This window comes from Callospermophilus lateralis, unplaced genomic scaffold (assembly GCF_048772815.1).
Source record: "Callospermophilus lateralis isolate mCalLat2 unplaced genomic scaffold, mCalLat2.hap1 Scaffold_84, whole genome shotgun sequence".
NCBI classification, from domain to species: domain Eukaryota; kingdom Metazoa; phylum Chordata; class Mammalia; order Rodentia; family Sciuridae; genus Callospermophilus; species Callospermophilus lateralis.
In genome coordinates this window covers 1,549,148-1,568,837 of record NW_027516477.1, presented here as the reverse complement: position 1 = coordinate 1,568,837, position 19,690 = coordinate 1,549,148, and the positions used below count along the sequence as shown (strand labels likewise).

Below are 19,690 nucleotides of genomic sequence, written 5' to 3'. Positions count from 1 at the left end.
TCCAGTTAGTGTGTTTTTCCATCAAAACTGTTACAAATTTCCAAAAGCTAAAGTTGTCTAAAGCAAATTTGGCAGACATTTCTAGGCCAAGTCAGTCTAAATGACAGCAAAATGAGGCAGGAAAGAGTCAGGTGGACCCACTAAGAACAAGATCATATCAAAGATGAGGATAAAATTAGAAGTTGAAGGGACCCTAAGTGATTCCGTTTGATTTTGAAAAGTGACAATAATTTCAATGTGTAAGAAGTTAGCAGAGACAGAAACTAATACACAAAGTATTCATCCTTTTCCCCCATCCTTGCTTTTTACAGAAAATTCATTTTCTTTTTATTGCTCAGTTAAGCTGATCAATATAATCCAAGGAGAGTGTGAAGTGAGTTTTGTAGTGTATTTGAGGGTGTCACAGGCAAATATACAGGATTTTCAGATGCTTATGGCATAAATGTTTTCAATGTGTCGATTAACAACAGCAATAAACAAAACACAATACTTAAAAATTAAGTTTATGTTAGTGAACATTTAATAAGTACTTATAAAGGGGGATATTTACAGCTTAGTTAATTAAATTTCCTAGACAGCTTCCCAGTATATTTATAAATTTAATGCACCATATTTGATTTCTTCACCAGCAAATTGTCTAACAGATCTTTTCATGTACTTAGGTAATCACAAATCAAAGAAATTGCATTTATATAGTGACTACTAAGTTTTTCTCATGATGTTTGCAAAGAGTAAAATTCTTTTTATAATTTTCAGCTTAAAAATCAAAATTCTGTTGGAAAAAAATTTCCCTGCAAGTATCTCTTGGTTTAGTGTACTTAAACTTAATTGGTCAAGAGAATAGATGATTTCAATAGTGAGAGAGATATTTGGAGCATCATTCAGATGGGCTGGGAGAAGACTGTGCTGCTTTGCAGTGTTTGCTCCACGTTTACCCAAAGAAGTTTCCTATCTGAGCTTTGGAGCTTTGACTCCGTTATGATATGTATATCTCTAAGGGTCCTTTCGCTTTCTGCTGTTGAAAGCATCTAACAAGTCGGTTGTCATACATACCATTGGGCATTTGTATAAATACAGAGATAAGATTTCTGCCCCCATTGAATTTGGTTACTCTGTGGATTCTATTCTTTGTGATATCAAACAGAAAAGAAATAAGAACTTGCATAAACTATTAAATGAAGGGGAAAATGAGAAATAAATTGAAAGGGAAAATAAAAAATAGGAGTCCTCATTTCCATATCAGATTGAACCCATGGTATATTAAAGAAACTAAGCTCTCTTCATGAAATATGCCAACAGTTTAGAGTATTGGGGTCTCTTTCCTTAAAGTATAATGGAAATTTCTTCTTAACTAGGGAACTTTTGGAGAATCACGTGTAAAACATATATTGGAGCTTAAATAAATATTACTTTTTTTTCTTTTAAAAAACTCCGAGAATTCTTTTCTTTTTTTTCCCCCCTCGGTGCTGGGGATTAAACTCAAGGCCTTGCATACACTAGGCACTCTACCACTAAGCTATTCCCCCCAGGCCCACAATTCTAAATCACTTGTTTATTAGACATTTTAGACTTAGAATTTCATTACTAATTTATTAAGTACTCAAATATGCCAAATATTCTTAACTATGTACTCAAAATATTAAATATACAAAAATATTTCTCCAGTAGAAAAATATTAAACGACATGTATTTTCTTTATTTCAATATCCCAATTCTTACTTTTATCTTCATTGAACTAGAGCCCCTTCATCACTAAAGGAAACATTTTTGCATTTTGATATAATTCAGAGTCACAAAATATCAGGCATTTGCTAAATTGGTAGTTACAGACACCTAGAATAATGATGGCTTTGAAATGTTAGAAATGCGTTTTCTTTCAACTAAAAAGATCTATTTCTGCCAAGATTAAATCTTTCCAGAGAGGTTCACAAAATCTAATTGGTCTTGCAGGTCCTTTCCACTTGATCTACCTTCTACTGAATTTGACATCAGTTTTTCTCTCAATGTTCTGGGCTCCTCTTAGTTTTCTATTGTGTCATGCTTGGTACATAGATTCCATCCTAAAGAGTGCCTCAAGGTGGCCACTATGACATTCTCATTACAGGCAGAAGAAGGAAGGAGAACCAAAAAATGTCTAGGTTGCGTTAAACTAATCCATTTTCTTCAAGGGGTTTTCTCAAAAGTACTACCCATCAATTTCTATTTATATACCGTTGCTGAGAGCATAGTCATGTAGCTATCCCTGTCTACAAAGGGGTGTAGAGAAATCTGGTCACATTGCTGCTCCCTGATGTTACTCAACAAGACAGGGAGATTGACTGGCAGGCAACGAGCCATCTCTTACACCCTGTCCAGCACCACGGCTTTCCTGTGCCTTTGGACCAATGTTGCATACAGAGAAGAGGTTTTGGCTGAGACCTTTTCATACCAATAGAGACCCCAAATCCATGTCCTATAAGTTAGCTGGGTTTTCAGTTCACTGTCCTTGGATACAAATTACATCTCAACAAAATGCCAAGTCTGGTTGGATGTTATGACCACCCCTCACCTGTTCTCTACCAGACCTCTTTGCTAATAGATTGTATTCAACTAATTACTTCCCAATTTTCCTTCGTATTGTTAGCTGACAGGTGCACAGCTGTTATAGATATTGACACAGCATGACTGTCGCCTCTAGATCAGAAGACACAGCTTCTGGGGGCTTCCCAAGGAAGAGAGGAGAATTGAATACACATAAGGACGAGCAATAGAAGACTCTGGAAGGTAGGAGGGTGGAAAAGAGAAGTGAGGAGACTGGGATTGGAAATCTAGAGTGAGATCAGGAAACGGAAGACTTGGGGAAAAAAGAGATTTGAAGCAAAAGAGTGTTATGATGAGGGATCTTTGGTAAGAGAGATCTCTCAAAGCGAATTTTAGAAGGTTTTGCTGTGTGCTGTGTCTTGCAATATCTATCACATTTTACCATCGCTCCCCTTTGCCACCTCCTCTAGAGTCAGTCTTTAAAGATCTGTGCTACTGATCAATACTTCTGAGGGTTGCTTATCTGTACTTTTCCAAGGAGCTTCCTTATGAAATTTTTTTTTAATTTTTATTTTTTATTATTTTTATGCAGTTCTGAGGATCCAATGCATGGCCTCCCATGTGCTGAGCAAGTACTCTACCCCTGAGCTACAACTCCAGGCCCCGTAAAAAGGGTTTTGATGAGAAAGCAGAGATCTACATTATTGGGGTTCAGTTACAACATGACCTGTGGTTACCCAACATCTGCCCAACTGAACTAAGTGAGAACACAGCTGTGGCTGGTAGGCTCCACACAACCTCCAGATAAGTTGTAGGAAATACAAAGCTCATGCTTGTTTCTTTTCTAGAGCTCTGGGCAGCGACAGACTGACAGAAGTTCTCCATTTGACCAAGGCATAGTAGGTTAGAGGTGGCGCTGTAGGGACATCAAAGAACAAAGAGTCCATTAGTCAGCAAACATTTATCAGAAAAATATTGCAAGTATTATTCTATATACTGGAGGAAAAATGGTGAGCGAAAGAGATAGCATCCCTCCCTGCAGGAACCTTTATTTAGTGAGCCCATGGCAACCCCATTGCATCTCCTGTGGGGGCCACATTGAGAACAAGGAAGCCAATTTGATGGAGGATGACCTGAGGCCTATGAGAATATGGACCCCTTAACGGATGTCAGCACGGAGGGGTGATTTTGCTGCAGTTCAGACGCCATGATCCAGAAGCCGACATGGATAGAAAATGACTGCTGAAGACCAGGTCCCCAATTTATTGCCCTCTTGCACTGCATAAATGCCCCTGATCTTGGAGTCATCCTCATAAGTGAGAAGGAAAACCACTGGATCAAGCCAAAAAACTAAGAGATAGCTGAAATTAACTTGAATTGGAAAGGTTAATGTCTATTTACTTATTTGTCAATAGGTCAGATGGAGATCAGAGATAGCAATTACCTTATCCGAATACTAAGAAAGTTGTCATTGTTGAAGACTTTCATATATTTTTACCCAGGGCATCTGATTACAAATCTCATTCGACAGGGATCTTCTAGAATAACCTTGAGGTCAGTATATTGCCTGGTAATTAAGATTAGCATTTGGATTGGCATTAACACAGATTCTAAGCTATATTATTATTATTATTATTGGCAGTGCTGGGGACAGAACTCAGTCCTTTTCATCCTAGGTAGCACTGCACTACTGAGATGCACCCCAGCCCCAAGAGAGATTATCAGGATCATCGATTTTCTCATGTGATTTTGGATTAGATAAGTCTAATATTAGAAAACTTACTTTTACATTTCTGCTGACTGAAGGATCACTGCAGATGTAAGAAAGTGGTTCTAATTTTTCAAGGCGGTTTAGGTGAATTCTAATAATAGAGTGTGATTACACTTATAAGGAGTTTTAGAGCTAGCATGGGAGCTAGATCTAAGTATAGAAAATGCCAAAGATACCCTTGCTTAGGATTGATGCCTTGACATTTGAATGTCTTAAAAAACATTGGCTTCAATTTTAAGGCTAAGAATGGTATCAGGTGTTGACTCCTTAAGGTTTATAGCAACAGTAAAAATGTTCAGATGCAAACGTTCACTTTATTGTCTTCTTGGTGTTGTACTGAGACAAAGAGAGCTAAAAGACAACTTGTCATGCAACCAAATGTCCAATAAGTTGGGATCCAGTTGAGAGAGCGATTCGAGTTGCCAATCATGGTTTCAGGCTTACAGATGAGTAAACTCGGGCTGATAAATGGTGGAAGCAGAAAGTGTGTTAGAAAGTTCAAGGAATTAAAAGCTGTGTTCAGATGTCTCGATGGCAGCATTCAACATTTCAGAAACAGAGCCGTTCTGGCCAAGGACCAAGCCCAGGTCGTGAGACTGGGAGAGGGTGAAGGTGAAAGTTGCAGAATTTAAGGAAGTGAGCAGAGGACAGCACTGAGACTTGGCTAGCTAGAACAAATGGCATGGGACTCAGTGGGAGGCGGTGTCCCAAGCTGTGTGGAGGTAGACACTTGCCAAGACCACAGTGCTATCTGACACACATCAGTGTGGGAGGCACTCTGCCGGGCACTAAATTATTTGGCACCAAGGTAAACTCCCATCCACAACAATATTTGATTAGTTCCCAAATTTCTGGTGATAGGAGCTCCCCCGGCTCACACCTGAGTGAGATGTTATGCTCCCAATCACCACCCCCCTCCCCATTTGATTGTCCTACTTCCAGTAACCTAAAGGAAGTGTGGAACTTACAGAGCCCCCTAAGCCTCTTTCCTTTTACCTAAATTTCTATGGATCTCATATGTCAGTTACTAGGCTGTGGAGGAGAAAACCATCTATCTTAAATGCTCCCCACTTATATTCCTAGCACTTGGCCTGAAATACACAGTTGCTGAATGAATGAATGAACGAATAATGTGTTCACAGCCAGAGAACCCCACAAATTTTTAGAAACCCTAGAAATGGCATCTCTTGACTGTGCTCCTTATCCATTATGGCCACATGGGCTAATATGGGCTGGGGGAGAGAGGTAGGGTTTCCAGGAAGTGTTGCCACGTGACCTATTAATTGATTCTGCATTATTTATGATTAATTGGCTGTTATTAATGATTTTTTTAAAAAAAATCACTAAATATCAGAGTTGCTTATTGAAAAAAAAATCTCATTACTCATGGGAAAGACATCCTAAGGAGACTTCAACTTCCACAGCGACCCTGTCAGTCAGGGGGCCCTCGTGGATGCTGAGGAGCACACAGGACATCTGAGCTGTGACCTCCTTCAACAAAGCCGTAATGTTCTCCTATTCTTCAGGTATCTGCAGTGAGGGATCCAAAGAGGACAGGCAATGGCAGCCCAAAGAGTAGAGTCCACGGGAAGAAACCCTGTCAGTCTGGCTGCCTGTGTGTATTTATCTGTCTGTTTATGTCCTGCTGGTCTGTCAAGGTCTCCAAGGAGACAGAATCAATAGGATGCATGGAGGTGAGATGTGACAGGTAGGTGACTGATAGATGATAGATAGATAGATAAATGGATGACAGAGGGCTTATTAAACAACCTTGTTCACATCGTTATGGGGGTAGAGAAATTCCATGACAGACTGCAAGCTGGAGACCCTGGAACGCTGGTCGTACATCCAAGTCCAAGTTGAAAGGCCCTAAAACCAGGAAAGTTGATTTCGCCAAAGGCCTGATAACCCAGGAGGATGGAGTCCCAAAGCCAGAAAGCCCAGAGTTCTGATGTCCTATGACAGGAGGAGAGCATTCCAACTCTGGGACAGAAAGAAAGAGAAGAAATCCTTTCTTTCCTTTTTTGTTCTATTTAGGTCCCCAGCTGACTGGACGATGCTCACCCACACTGAAGACTGATCTTCCCAACTCGGCCCACCTGCTCACAGGAGTCTCCTCTGGAAATACCCTCACAGATACCTCCAGAAGTAATGTTTACCAGTTAGCAATCTAGGCATTCCTTAATCCTGTCAGGGCAATGCCTAAAATTAACTTTTAAATAGCTGCCCCTATGGTTCAGGGGTGCTCTTCCCTGGAATTTCACCCTGTGCTATTCTGGACTTAATTGGAATTATCCTTGAACAGAAGCATTAAGGCTCAGAGGCCCAGAGCCTGAGCTCTGGAGGTGGGAAGACCCAATTTCAGTTGTGATTCAGTCACTCTCTAGCTGTGTGACCTCCAACAAGACACCTGGGCCCTTTCTCCTCATTTCTTTGCATAGGATTCACACTTCATTTTCCCATGATGATCAGTTTCCATTTCTGCCTCTTACTAAATACACATTGAACTAATTTAATCTTGCTTAATCCACCTTCGTGTTCCTCTTTTCGATGGAAATTCAAAAGTGGCAGCAAAGCCAGTTAATATGTTGACATCTCAGAGAAGCTCCAAGCAGGGGTGGCCTGGCTCACTACCAAAGTGACTTGGCCTTGCACAGGCCCCATGTGCTAAACTCATGAAAGAGGTCTCAGAGAGCCCCGGTTAAGAGTTCACATTCTGATCATGTCAGAATAAGTGGTTCCGGGTAGGGCCATGGGAAGAGAGGAGCCTTCTGGGAAGCTGGCCCCAGACTGGGAAGTGTCCCTGAGGTTACTGGACGTCACTGCACTCTGCTGCCCCTGCCTGGGGGAAGGGGTGTTGTAACAGTGGTGACATGAGAGTCCCCTAAGGAGTCACATGCACAGCTCACCCCTGGTGCTTCTTCCCCAGCCTTGGGAATACTGAGCCGTGAAATTCCAGTCCCTCCTCTTTGTCCTACCCAACCCCAATGTCTCTCTTCATGAGGACCTGCCAATATTTTGTGTACCCACATGATTTTGTCCCATGTTATCTGGGTGTGAGTGTCTGCTTCCTTTTCTCGGGGCCCTTGTTTTTCTTTTATCAACTGGGAAATGCCACTCTTCCTGGAAAAGAAGTTAGGAATGGAATAAAGAGATGATCATGGTGAAATCTATCACAACTATTGCACTTTTGTTAATTTATTGAGTCATGTATTTTATTAAAGTTTCCCCTCCTGGATCCAGTGGAGGATGCCGTTTACTCCTCTAACTGTTATGGCTCCTTCAATCTGGAGCATTTCAACAGTGTTTGGTTTTTCCATATCATTGGTATTTTAAAAACTATTATCCCCTGTCTCCATTTTCTTTTCTTTTTTGAGGATGTGTCTTATTGTTCTTTTTAACATTTTGTTTTAGTTGTAGTTGGACACGATATCTTTATTATATTTTTATGTGGCACTGAGGATCAAACCCAGCGCCCTGCATGTGCCAGGCGAGCACTCTACCGCTGAGCCACAACCCCAGCCCCCAGGATATGTCTTAATTTGAATCTGATGTTTCGTATGAATTCTCAGCCAGAAAACTATGAAGGTGATGCTCTTCTCCATGCTGAGGCCCATGATGCCCAAGTGCTCCTCCAACAATGTCGATTTTCATCATCCAGTTCAGGTGATGTCATTTCCCCTGATAAGTCGTTTCAGGGGAGATACTTTAAGACCAACAAGCCTCATGCTCTGCCTCACACATTCACTCTGCTGGTTGCCTAAGCCCATCTTTACCATGAGGGTGAAAATGTGATGATTTCCCGTCCTTCGGCAATCTCTGAACATTTGCCACATGGTATTTATTCAGCATTTACACTGTAAGCAAGAGTCTTTCCTTTTCCGTCTTATGAACTTTGATATCAACCTAACTCAATGATGAGACTTCTTAACCAAAAGTGTGGTTGTCTTTCCACGTACTCAAGTCCACTTTTGCCATGCACCAGAGTTGAAAAGGATCCTATGTATTATGGAGAGCCCTGTGGAACGTGGCTGCCAGGTGGTTATCCAGCTTTATCTTGGGTACCTGTGGTAATGGGGGACACAGTTATGTGCTGTTAGAAAGTTCCTATGTGAGTAAAACTCTCTGCTCCCTGGGACCTACAGATGCTCATGTGTGGCCTGAGGTTTGTATGGAAGGTGCAGTCCTGGGGCCTGGGGACACACCTGGGCTTGTAAAGTGTCTGTCAACTCCGACGTTCACAGAGGCACTAGAGGAGAGCCAGGTGCCTTGTGGAGAGCATTCGACAGAGCCCAGGCCTGTCCCTATCCGGGTTGCTCACCTGGCTCACGGGCTCAGACAGACCACCTGGAAGTGCCAGAGAAACCTGCAGAGTCACCTGTGATGATGGTTCTGGATTCTGGAAGGATAATAATATCTACACCTGGATCTTTTTCCTCCCTTCCTTCCTTCCTTCCTTCCTTCCGTTTTAATGGAGAAGGAGGGGGCAGGGCTAAGGGAACATAAAAGCTCATTAAACTTGAAGCAGTGAAGTGTTCCTAGGAGCACCTGCCTGGTATCAGAAGACTTGGATTTCCTCCTGGCTCTTTCAGTCCCAGGGTAGAGGATGCTCTCACCACTGCCCAGCGCTTCCCAGATCTCTTTGCATTGAGGTCTGTTTAAAAGCAGGACGTGAAGGGGTAACTGACCTGGGTCCTCCGAGGCAGGGGTCCAGCCCCTGGGGCCTGCTTGCTGGAGGGAGTGGCTCAGTGGAACCTGGACCAGCCTTAGCTTGTGGGAGAGGCTGAACCCTGACCTCGGTTGCCTTCTACATTGATTCCGACACCCAGTACTAATCCTCTCATAAACCCTCCATTTCCCAAAGATTCCGCTCCTTTTCTTTGACCTAAAAGCTCAAGACCCTTTAAATGAGGCCGGAGACCCTCCACCCTGTGCTGCAGAGGCCCAGCCTCCGGGCCCCCTGGCCTTCACCTCCCTGGGCCTCTCCAGTCCCCTGCTCCTCTGCCCTTCTATCTCCATTCTCACTTCCCTCTCCCAGACGGTCTCCTTGCTCTGTGGTTCTTGACTCTCGGTTCTTACTTTTTACCCACCTTCCTTCCTTTTCCTCCACAGTTCTTCTCTCACGGTCCCTCCTTCAGTCCTTCTTGGATGGCAGGAGCAGTCCCAGGGAGGGTCCTCACCTGCATCTCACCCCGGTGCAGAACAGGCTGGGGCTGTGCCCAGTCTCTAGGGAGGGGCCTCAGTCACTGAGACGCTGCCTCAGAAGCCACTAGGAATGTGGGGACATGCCCACCCCTGACACCTCCTTCCTCACTGTCCTCTGTCTCTTCAAAATACAGGGTGTGGATTGGGGATCTCAGGTACTCTCCTTCAGGTTCTTCTAAATTAATTTTCTCTCCTTCTCTCCTCTCTCTCTCTCTCTCTCTCTCTCTCTCTCTCTCTCTGTGTATGTGTATGTGTGTGTACTGGAGTGTGAATCTGGGAGTGCTTTACCACTAACCTACATTCCCAGCCCTTTTAATTTATTTTATTTTTTTAAACCGACTCTTGCTATGCTGCCCAGACTGACTGGCCTTGAACTTGCAATACTCCTGTTTCAGACTCCCAGGTCACCTGGATTACAGGTGTGTTTCCGCTGCTCCCTGTCCTGCCTTGCATTGAGCAAGGCACTCTTCCTGATTTTAGTGGGGCTGCTCTTAATGCTTCCTCATTACATTTTGGATTTAGGTAAATATTTTTAACATGTTAAAAAATTACCCATGATTTCCTATTTTCTCAAGAGATTTTGTGCAGAATGGATATTGTTTCCTCAATGGCTTTTTTTCATCATCTATGAAGGTAAATCACATTTATCTCTTTTAATTCTATTTCTATGCCAAATCACATTAATCTATTTTTCAAAATAAACCATCTTCAAATCTCTCGTATAAGCCTTGCTTGCTTGGTCATGGTGTATTTAGATTATTTATTAATCTCGATTGCTTAAGCCACTCCCTGTGCTCCAATATGGATTGTTTGACAGGCTTTGTTCTAAATTTAGACCTTCTATAAGATTATCATTTTCATATGAAGTAAAGCTCCTGCTCTGGTTACTCCAGAGTAAACTATTTAATTCAGGGGCTTATGAGAGAGAGGGAGAGAAAAAGTAAATATGGATCTGCTCTGGGATTGAGAAATGTACCAGGGTATTGTCATGTCTTATTGGCAATATCTTGCCCCTGCAGTGAAGGAATTCATTAAAAGTGGCTAAATCCATGTTCTGTGATGAGATGTATATACGGGAACACAAATATACATCTTACCTAGCATCTAAGTATAAGATTTAGTTGCTTTTTGGTGCTTAATTTAGTGTTTCCTCTCTTAGAAAATGTTGAATTCTTCTTAATTAGTTTGACCAATTACTTTTCATTACAACTTTCTTGGAATTCCATTATTATGGATTCTTCTGATCATCTCCTGTATGATGGATGGCCATTCTCCTTCCACACTGTGTGGGCTGGAATTGTCACTTCCCTTAGGTCACGACATTTACTGCTATTTTCAGAGCACATTGCTATCTTCTAGAAGGAGAATGGAATGGAGTAAAAAGATGAAATCATATGAGTTAAAGGCCCCAACTCTGTGGAGGAGTCCTCAGTGTTTTGCATCCATTATTAAAAAGATAAAGATAGAATGGAAGTAGAGCCTATAAATACAAATGACTAAGACTGTGTTCGACCTTCCTAGTTATTTCCACACTTAAAATAGTCTTTTTTCATTTTTTACTCATACACTATAAATTTAGTCAATATTATGTGTCTTACTTAGTCTGTGTTCTGTTGTTATAACAGAATATCTAAGGCTAGGTGATTTATAAAGAAAAAAGTTCATGGTTCTGGAGAGAAAGTTCAAGATCATCTGGTGAAGCCTTCATTCTGTGTCTTAACATGTCAGATACCGTCACATGGGCAAAGGGCATGACAGAATGGCAAGGGGTGGTTAAAGAGAGGACCTTGCTTTATAACAACTTGCTCTTGAGAAAACTGATCCATTTCAGTGAGAACTAATACAATCTCACAAGGAAAACATTGATTACTCTTAGAGGCCTAAGAACCTCTTAAACACCGATCCCCAGAACTGTACATTAGCAACCAAATTACATGTTTTGACAGGAACAGACTACATCCAAATAATAGCAGTGTATTTGCAGGTTAGCAACTGTCTGTCAATCATGGTGTTAGGTTCCATGTAAAGACAGGTATAAATAAACCCTGACTTTTGCCAAGATAAATAATCATTAGGGAAAGGCAGAATCTTGGCAATGCTATAGTTTAGGTGACAGGAAAAAAATTATTTATAGTCTCCTTGTAATTTTTAGTGTAATAAAGAATTCATCCTTCTTTAATATGCTTGAAAATATTGCACTTATTAAGGGCATGTAAACCTGACTTATCAGTTATCTATCGGCATGGAGCCAATCACTTTGAAATAATCACTGTTTATTAACTCTTGCAACAACCATTGTTTATTTAGTCCATAATTTCATAGGTCAGCAGCTTGGACCGGGCGTAGCAGAACCGTTCTTGTCTTAGCTGGGCTCACTCTGCAGTTGGCTGTAGGACAGATAGTTACCTCTGATTCTCATGAGTTGGCTGACTGTCAAGGGGGGTGGGGCAAGAGTGGTGAGCCACAGATCTCTCATCATCCATCAGCCAACTCGATGGTATTTCCACACAACAGAGCTCCCCAGAGCAGCTGTAAATATGCAAGTACTTTCCAAGACTCTGCTCACAGCAGCATGTTTGCTACCATTCATTGGCCAAAGCAAATAATAAAGGCAGCCCAGATTCTGAGGGTAGAGAAAAATGCCATTCCTCAAAGGGAGAAGGTTTCAAGACAAATTACCCATGATGTCTGGGCAAAAAAATTTGTGGTCATTTTTGAAATCTTTAATAGGTGACAGAGCTGATGAAAAATATACTTACCACACATTCATTCATTCTCTCTCTCTTTCTCTTTATCTATCTCTCTCTCTCCATCCTTCCTTCTACCTACCTATCATCTATCTACCTGAGTCAGGGTGAAGGTCAAGGCTTATTTTCTACCACATTGTAAATGAGAACATTAAGGAGAAGCAAAATGTCCAAGGAATACTTATTTTGCCTTTTGTTGTGGGGGGGAAGTGATATAATTTTCTTCTCGATTTTCCTTACTATACAACTAATAACATCTACTTTGCTTGCATAAACTGTCAACCATGATTTTACCATGCATAGTATTGAAGTTTTGACAGACCTAGGAAAATAATTTTTGGTCCACATGTGAAGGAAAATAAGTCACAGACCAATTATGTAGGAAATGCTCAGAGATTGGGAAATCGCTTTCTGCCCTCGTGAACTTCTAGACGTCTAAGATAAGGCCAAGAATTTGCTAAAAATGGATTAGTAGTAAAGAACTCCTTTTAAGAGGTTTTTATGTGTTCCATTTTCCTCCACCATCTCTCCTCAGACTAAATGACGGAGGCTGCAGAAAATCTCTTTGTCTACAAAGATGAACGTGTTCTTTCTGGAGTTGAAAAGGCCTTGGAACTGCTATCTGACTCACATCTGAAATTGTATGAACATGAGCAAATGGCTGGAGTTCTCTGTAATAACAGCATGAAAGCACAGTGCTGCATTAGGAATAGCCGGTTCATTCAGAGTTTGGCAGGAAAGATACATGTTTCCTGTGGTCATTGTGAACCAGATGGGACCATCTTGAAGGTGACCTTGTGCACAAGGATGCATAGAGGATGAGGTGACCTCAACAGAGATCTTATCATCAGCTTTTACCCTTATTATTTCCTTCATTCTGTTATTTTGACTTTATGTGAACTTTTTCTAGGTTAAGATGTAAGTAGAGATATTGAATTATAGATCTTTCTGCTTAAGCATTTCAAGCTATGAAAATTTCCTCTCAGCTCCGCGGTAGCTGCTATCCACAAATTTTGACATGTTGTGCTTTTAATATCTAATTCCCCTTGAGATTTTTTTCTTTGATCTATGGCTTATTAAAAAAGTGTGAACTTAATTCCAAAATATCATGAATTTTTCATTGATATTTTCACTCTTGATTTCTAATTTAATTCCTTTGTGGTCAGAGAATTTTCTTTATGATGATTAAAATCCTTTGATGCCCATTTTATAGGCCATAAAGTGAATGTAACTTGAATATACTCTGTATACGCTTGAAAAAGGCATCCTGCATTTGCTAAGTGCAGTGTTACATAAATTCTATTATATCAAGTTTATTGGTTGAGTTGCTCACATTTTCTACATCCTTACTGATTACTTCATGGTTTTTTACATGCAGTAATTAATTTTGTGGAGGTGAGAGGATGGAAGATGAGCCCGCAGAGGGAATTATGTAGGTCCCAAAGAGGAATGACATATGGAAACAGACTTCTGTCCAATCACTCCATCGAAATGCTGAGAAACTGAATCCCACCAGTAAGGGCAGGTTGACTTCTCAACCAAGAGATTCTTCAAATTCTGTATACAATCCAGCTTCTCCACAGATACCTACAAGCTCTTTAGTCTTGGTACACATAAGCAGAGCTTGAGATAGGTAGGTCTCCACCCTTTATGTGATCTAACAACTCTGTTTAGGTGCCTGTCTCATTAGAGGCAGGACCTCATCACACTCTCCATAGAATTGCCACATCTTGGCATAATTGAGGGTACCTAGTAAGTGTTCAATAAATGCTGAGTGAATCCATGAAACTCTGTTTATTTTCCTAAGTCATTGGCCATGACACATTTAAACTATTTGACTCACCCAACATCTTTATCTATTGAGAGAATTTGGCCAGTATGTCAGGCCTATCAAAAGGCTGATTGAATTGAAACTAAAATATAATTTTAAGCATACATGTTCAGTTAGGAGAGCTTGGACTCCAAGCCTTACAAAGAATTTGGGCCCAAGTTGTAGGAGGTATATGTGGAAGATTCAGGTGGAACTAGAACTTACTCTCAGATCTTTTTATCCCCCTCCTGCACTCTAGGGGCAGCCTTGGGACACTACATACTTTGGTGCAATCTGTCCCCTGTGCATCTCCTGGGTGGGTTGGGTTATGCTCAATGGAATTGTCTCCTTGGTGTTGTGCTCTGCAGGATGCTTCTATATGGATGACCCAGGAACAGGAAAAAATTACCCTGCATAAGCCTTGCCTGAGTAGGTCAACAGCTAGGCTTTCTCCTTCAAGGGAAAATAAAAGGTTTTGTGTATACCAGCAGAGGGCAGTGTACTCTCACCAATCTTTGAACTTAGGCAGAGCCAAGTTTAGAAACAAACATATCATCCTACCAGCTAGCTATGAAAGATTTAAAGATGATTCAGAAATATGTGTGTGTGTGTGTGTTTCTACGATTGTGAAAAACTTCAAACAATTTAAATTATATTTATTTGCTAATAAGTTACATATTTATATAGTTTTTAATTAAAAATGGATAAGATGGCATGCACTCTTATCTTGAACTATTTAGTTCCCATCTTTGGGAGCAACCTGTCTTACTAATTGCTTAGATAACATTTTGAAGAATTTTTATGCATAAGCAGCTAAGTACACACATTTGCTTCTCTTACCTTTATAAAACGGTAACATGTTACGTTAATTGAAAAAATCTCTGGGCAAAATCCATAGACATTGTAGTGCATCTTGTTTTCTTTAAACAGTAGCTCTTAGAGATCATTCTAATTTGGTATACAAATTATGTATTCATTTTTATAGTAGAATACTATTCTTTATGTCTTTTTTTTTTTTTTTGGTACCAGGGGTTGGACTCAGGAGCACTCAGCTACCAAGGCACATCCCCAGCCCATTTTTGTATCTTATTTAGAGACAGAGTCTCACTGAGTTGCTTAGCACCTCACCATTACAGAGGCTGGCTTTGAACTCGGGATCCTCCTGCTTTAGCCTCCTGAGCCACTGGGATTACAGGTGTGTGCCACCACACCTGGCACAGAATACTGTTTCATTGCACAGGTGTAAGAAAATTAACCTTCCCTCTTCTGACGAAAATAAAGATTATGTCTAGTTGTTACCTGTTTCAAAAAATGATGCAGGGAATGAATTTGATTATTTGCTCTCTGTCATGTGATCTCCATTAGCAAAGGGGTTTTGTCTGTTATTCATTAATGTATCTCAGAAGTACCTAGTGCATAAGTTGGATGATCAATTAATCATTATGGAGTTGACCCATTATTTCACATGCACACACATGTACACACATCCATAATCTGTCTACACTTGGATCTATCTTGACCACAAGGTGCCTATTCACCCTCTGACAGAGTACTCGTACCTCACACCAAGAAGTTCTCTTATATTCTTTCTGTCCTGTACACATTCCTCACCCTAGAACAACTTCCTTCTGGTTTTTATACTCTTTCTGATACTATAAATCAATTTCACCTGATGTTGGATATCATATAAATCAAACCATATAGCATATTCTGATTTGTTCTGGTTTATTTCAATGGATAAAAAAAATGTGAGAAATATCCATGTTTTTGCATATATCAGTCATTACATTTTTTAAGTTGCTGGATACTTCATCGCTGTATGAATTTATTACAGTTTATTTATATCTTGTTAAGCATTTGGGTAGTTTCTAGTTTGGGGCTATGATGAATAAAGTCATTGTAGACATTCTTGTACAAGTATTTTTTTTTTAGTTGTAGCTGGATGCCATATTTTATTTTTTTTATTTTATTATTCACTTTATTTTATTTATTTATTTTGATGTACTGAGGATTGAACCTAAAACATTCTACATCAGTGGTACAACTCCACCTTGTACAAATATTTTTTTAATCTGTTTTAATTAGTTACACATGACAGTACAATGATCTTGACATATCATACATTTGAATCAGATGGGATATAATTTCTCATTTTTCTGAGTGCACAGGTTGCAAAATTACATTGGTCATGCATGTACAAGTATTTTTGAAGACAAAATGTATTTATCTGGGATAAATATTTGGGAAGGGGATTTTTGGGTCACAGAGTAGATGCATCTTTGACTTTATAAATGCTAGAGAATCCTTCAAAGTGAATGTACCACTTTATTACCATTAAGCAATGCCTGAGCATTCCAGTTGCTGCATATCTTCACCAACACTGTTTTCAGTCTTTTTAATTAAAGATATTCTGGTGGGTATGATGAATATTTCATTATGACTTTAATTCACATTTCCCTGATGACTAATGATATTAAGAACCTTTTCATTATTGACTATCATATATATTCTTTTGTAAAGTGTTTGTTCAAAGTTTTGCTCAGTTTTAATTGGATTGCTCATTTCTTATTCTTGTTTTGTAGGAAATCTTTATATAGTCTAGGAACAATCTTTTTCCCTATTATGGCTTCTCTATTTTTTCTAAATTGTCTTCTTTTTTAACATGGAAAATTTTGTAATGAAGTCTAATTTATCAAATTATTGTAAATTATTAGAGCTTTTTTTTCCTATTTAAGAAATCTCTGATTACCTTTAGGTCACCAGGACATTTTCCTATGTTTTCTTCTAGAAGCTTTATGGAACTGTGTGCTTAGGTCTGTGATCCATCTCAATTACTATTATTATTGTTATTTTTACACAATTTACAAAATGTTGTGTTAATGGCCAAAAAAATCTGCATCTTAATTGTTATGAACTGTTCAGACATCATAATGGGAAACATATATAGCTTACATAATTGAAGTACATGTTTCTCAGAATCCATCTGTTCATCTCAACCTTTTGTTAGACCTTCATACGTATCACAAATTGACTGGCTTGAGTGTCTTCATAACTGTTTCTTCTCCATCACGCAGTGATGGGATGGCATAGTACTGTTGGTCAGTTCTTAGAAATTTGGTTGGGGTAATAGTGGGGAAGTGATGCAGGCAACCTTCCTGTTAACCTTCCTGAACTTTAGTTTCCTCTTCATAGCTCTAATGTCATTGCTACTATTTTTATGATGATGTTGATGATATTAAGTGAGAAAGAGACCAAGGTTCCTGTTTTCCATTCAGATATTCAGTTGACCTAACATTCTTTGTTAAGAAATCTCTCTTCTCCTTAATGCATTGAGTTCACACCTTTTTTTTATAATCAACTGATGGTATTTCTGAACTCTCTATTATGTTCCATTGATATATTTGTTGATCCTTGCAACAATAACTCATACTGTCATCTTTTCTCAAAAAATTATTTTGGATATTGTAAGCCTTTAAACTTATATAAATTTTAGAACTCACTGTTTGATATGTTCAAAAAAGCATGCTGAAATTTCAATAGGGATTGAAATGAATCTTGATAAATTTAGAGAGAATAGACATTTTTAACATTGTTGAGTCTACCCATCCATGAGTATAGAATAACTCTTTATAATTTAGGTCTTTAATTTCTCTGAGAAATTAAAGTAGAGGTTTTGTACATATTTCATGAGATTGTTTCCTAGATACTTGGTATTTGATGTTATTATGATGATGTTGTTATGAAATATTATCTTCAATATCTTTCCTAATATTTTGAGATCCATATGATTTTGTATTTTGGTCTTGGGTCCTCCAACCTTGCTAAATTATTCATTTTAGAAGGTTAGACTTCCTGTGAACATAACCATGTTGTCTTCAAATAACAATACTTTTGCTTTTTTTTTCAGTTTTTATGTCCTTTATCATTTTTGTCTTATGATATTGCAGTGTTAAAGCGCAGATGATACAATGTTAAAGTGCAGATGATACAATACCATAAAGGCAAGTAGGTAGAATTCTTTGATTCTTTCTTGATCTGCATACGTTAATACAGGATCACATTGTTATTCTTTATTAACTTAAGGATAGGTCTTTCATTTGTAGTTTATTGAGAGTTGTTCTGTTTTGTTTTAATCATAAATAGAGGTTGAATGAGTGATCAAGAAGATTCTACACTCTGGACTTTGTTCCCCTAGAGTTTGTTAGAATAAAAAGTGCTTAATTTATGTTCCATGAACTATGTGTGGGTTATCTATGTGAACAATACGACTGGTGGAAAGAGGTCAACAGACCTTAGCAGAGTGAGTTTTGCTTGAGTTTTTCTTGTTCTTTATACCTGTTATTTTTCAAGTGAGAAAACTGGGCTCCCGTTGAGATTTTCTAACTTGTCCCAGAGTACACAGTAAAATAAATATTTCCATAAAATAGCTGTTAATATTTTGCATAATGTCTTAGAGGAAGCAGTGTAAAAGCAAGCAAGACTGAAATACACACAGAGGAGAGGGTCAAAAGTGGATATTTGTGGTCACTTTCTCAAAAATCTGTACCAATGCTCCACTTTCCCTCTATGTTAGAATTTGGCTGTTTACTGAGCAGTTAAGGCAAAGCCAGGTAGATCCATTTGTGGTTGTGTGTTGTGTACCAAGTTGTGGGTGATTACTACCATGATGTGCTGGAGAGAATCAAGATCTAGGGCTCCAGAACTGTGCCACCATATCACTGTGTGACATCTGCCAAGTCACTACATGTCTCTGGACCAGTTTCCCTTTGGAGATAAAGGACTTGAATTAAACCAAGAATGCTTAATCCATGAGTCACAGGCTAGAAGCCACAATCAGGTTCCCTTCAAGGGGTGCAGAAGAGTTAGAAATGGGCAATGGGGAGAACTCTTTACCTCAAAAATCCCTTACATTTTTTTTTTCTCTCTTCTTCTTCCACCCTCCAAATATCAACAGTATTTTCCTTCATTGAATAATGAACCTTGTTCTTCTTCACATGGAAAGATAAATTTTTAAAATTAATTAATTAATTTTACAGTAGAATGTATTTTGACATAGAGTACACAAACGGAGCACAACTTCTCATTCCTCTAGCTGTACATGCTTCGGACCAGTTGATTTCTAAGTTTTCTTCTCCAATCCTGAATATATGGAAGGATCTTCCCTCTGGGCCTGTTAGAAGGCTAGAAATTCTCTTGGTCATTTCAGTAATTTTACTTACCTTAAAATAATAAAGATGAGAATAACAAGTTAAACACATCTAATCCAAAATTCCCAAATCTGTAATGCTCCAAAGTCCAAAACTGTTTGAGCTGTGACATGATGCTACGTGTAGGAAATTCTGCACCTGTTTTCAAGTGACAGATTGTTTGTGTGCCTGCATTTTGGCTTCAACCTGTCACAGGTTTTAGCCCAAAATGTAGGCACACTAACAATATTGTATAAAATTACCTTCAGGATATTAATTAGTATAGGGTATATTTTCAGAAAAGAATTTTGTGTTTAAACTTGAGTTATATCCCTGAGATCTCTCATTATGTATATGCAAATATTTTAAAGTGCAAACAAATCCAAAATCTGAAACACTTCGGGTCCTAAGCATTTTAGGTAAGGGATATGCAACCTGTATTGTGAAGTTT

General features: G+C 39.3%; 1 pseudogene; it reads right to left on the bottom strand.

Annotated features, from left to right (window-relative positions):
* LOC143385882 (voltage-gated potassium channel KCNC4 pseudogene) overlaps positions 1-14,912 on the bottom strand; it is a 34,351-nt pseudogene extending 19,439 nt beyond the window's left edge.
* Positions 14,913-19,690: the final 4,778 nt, after the last annotated feature.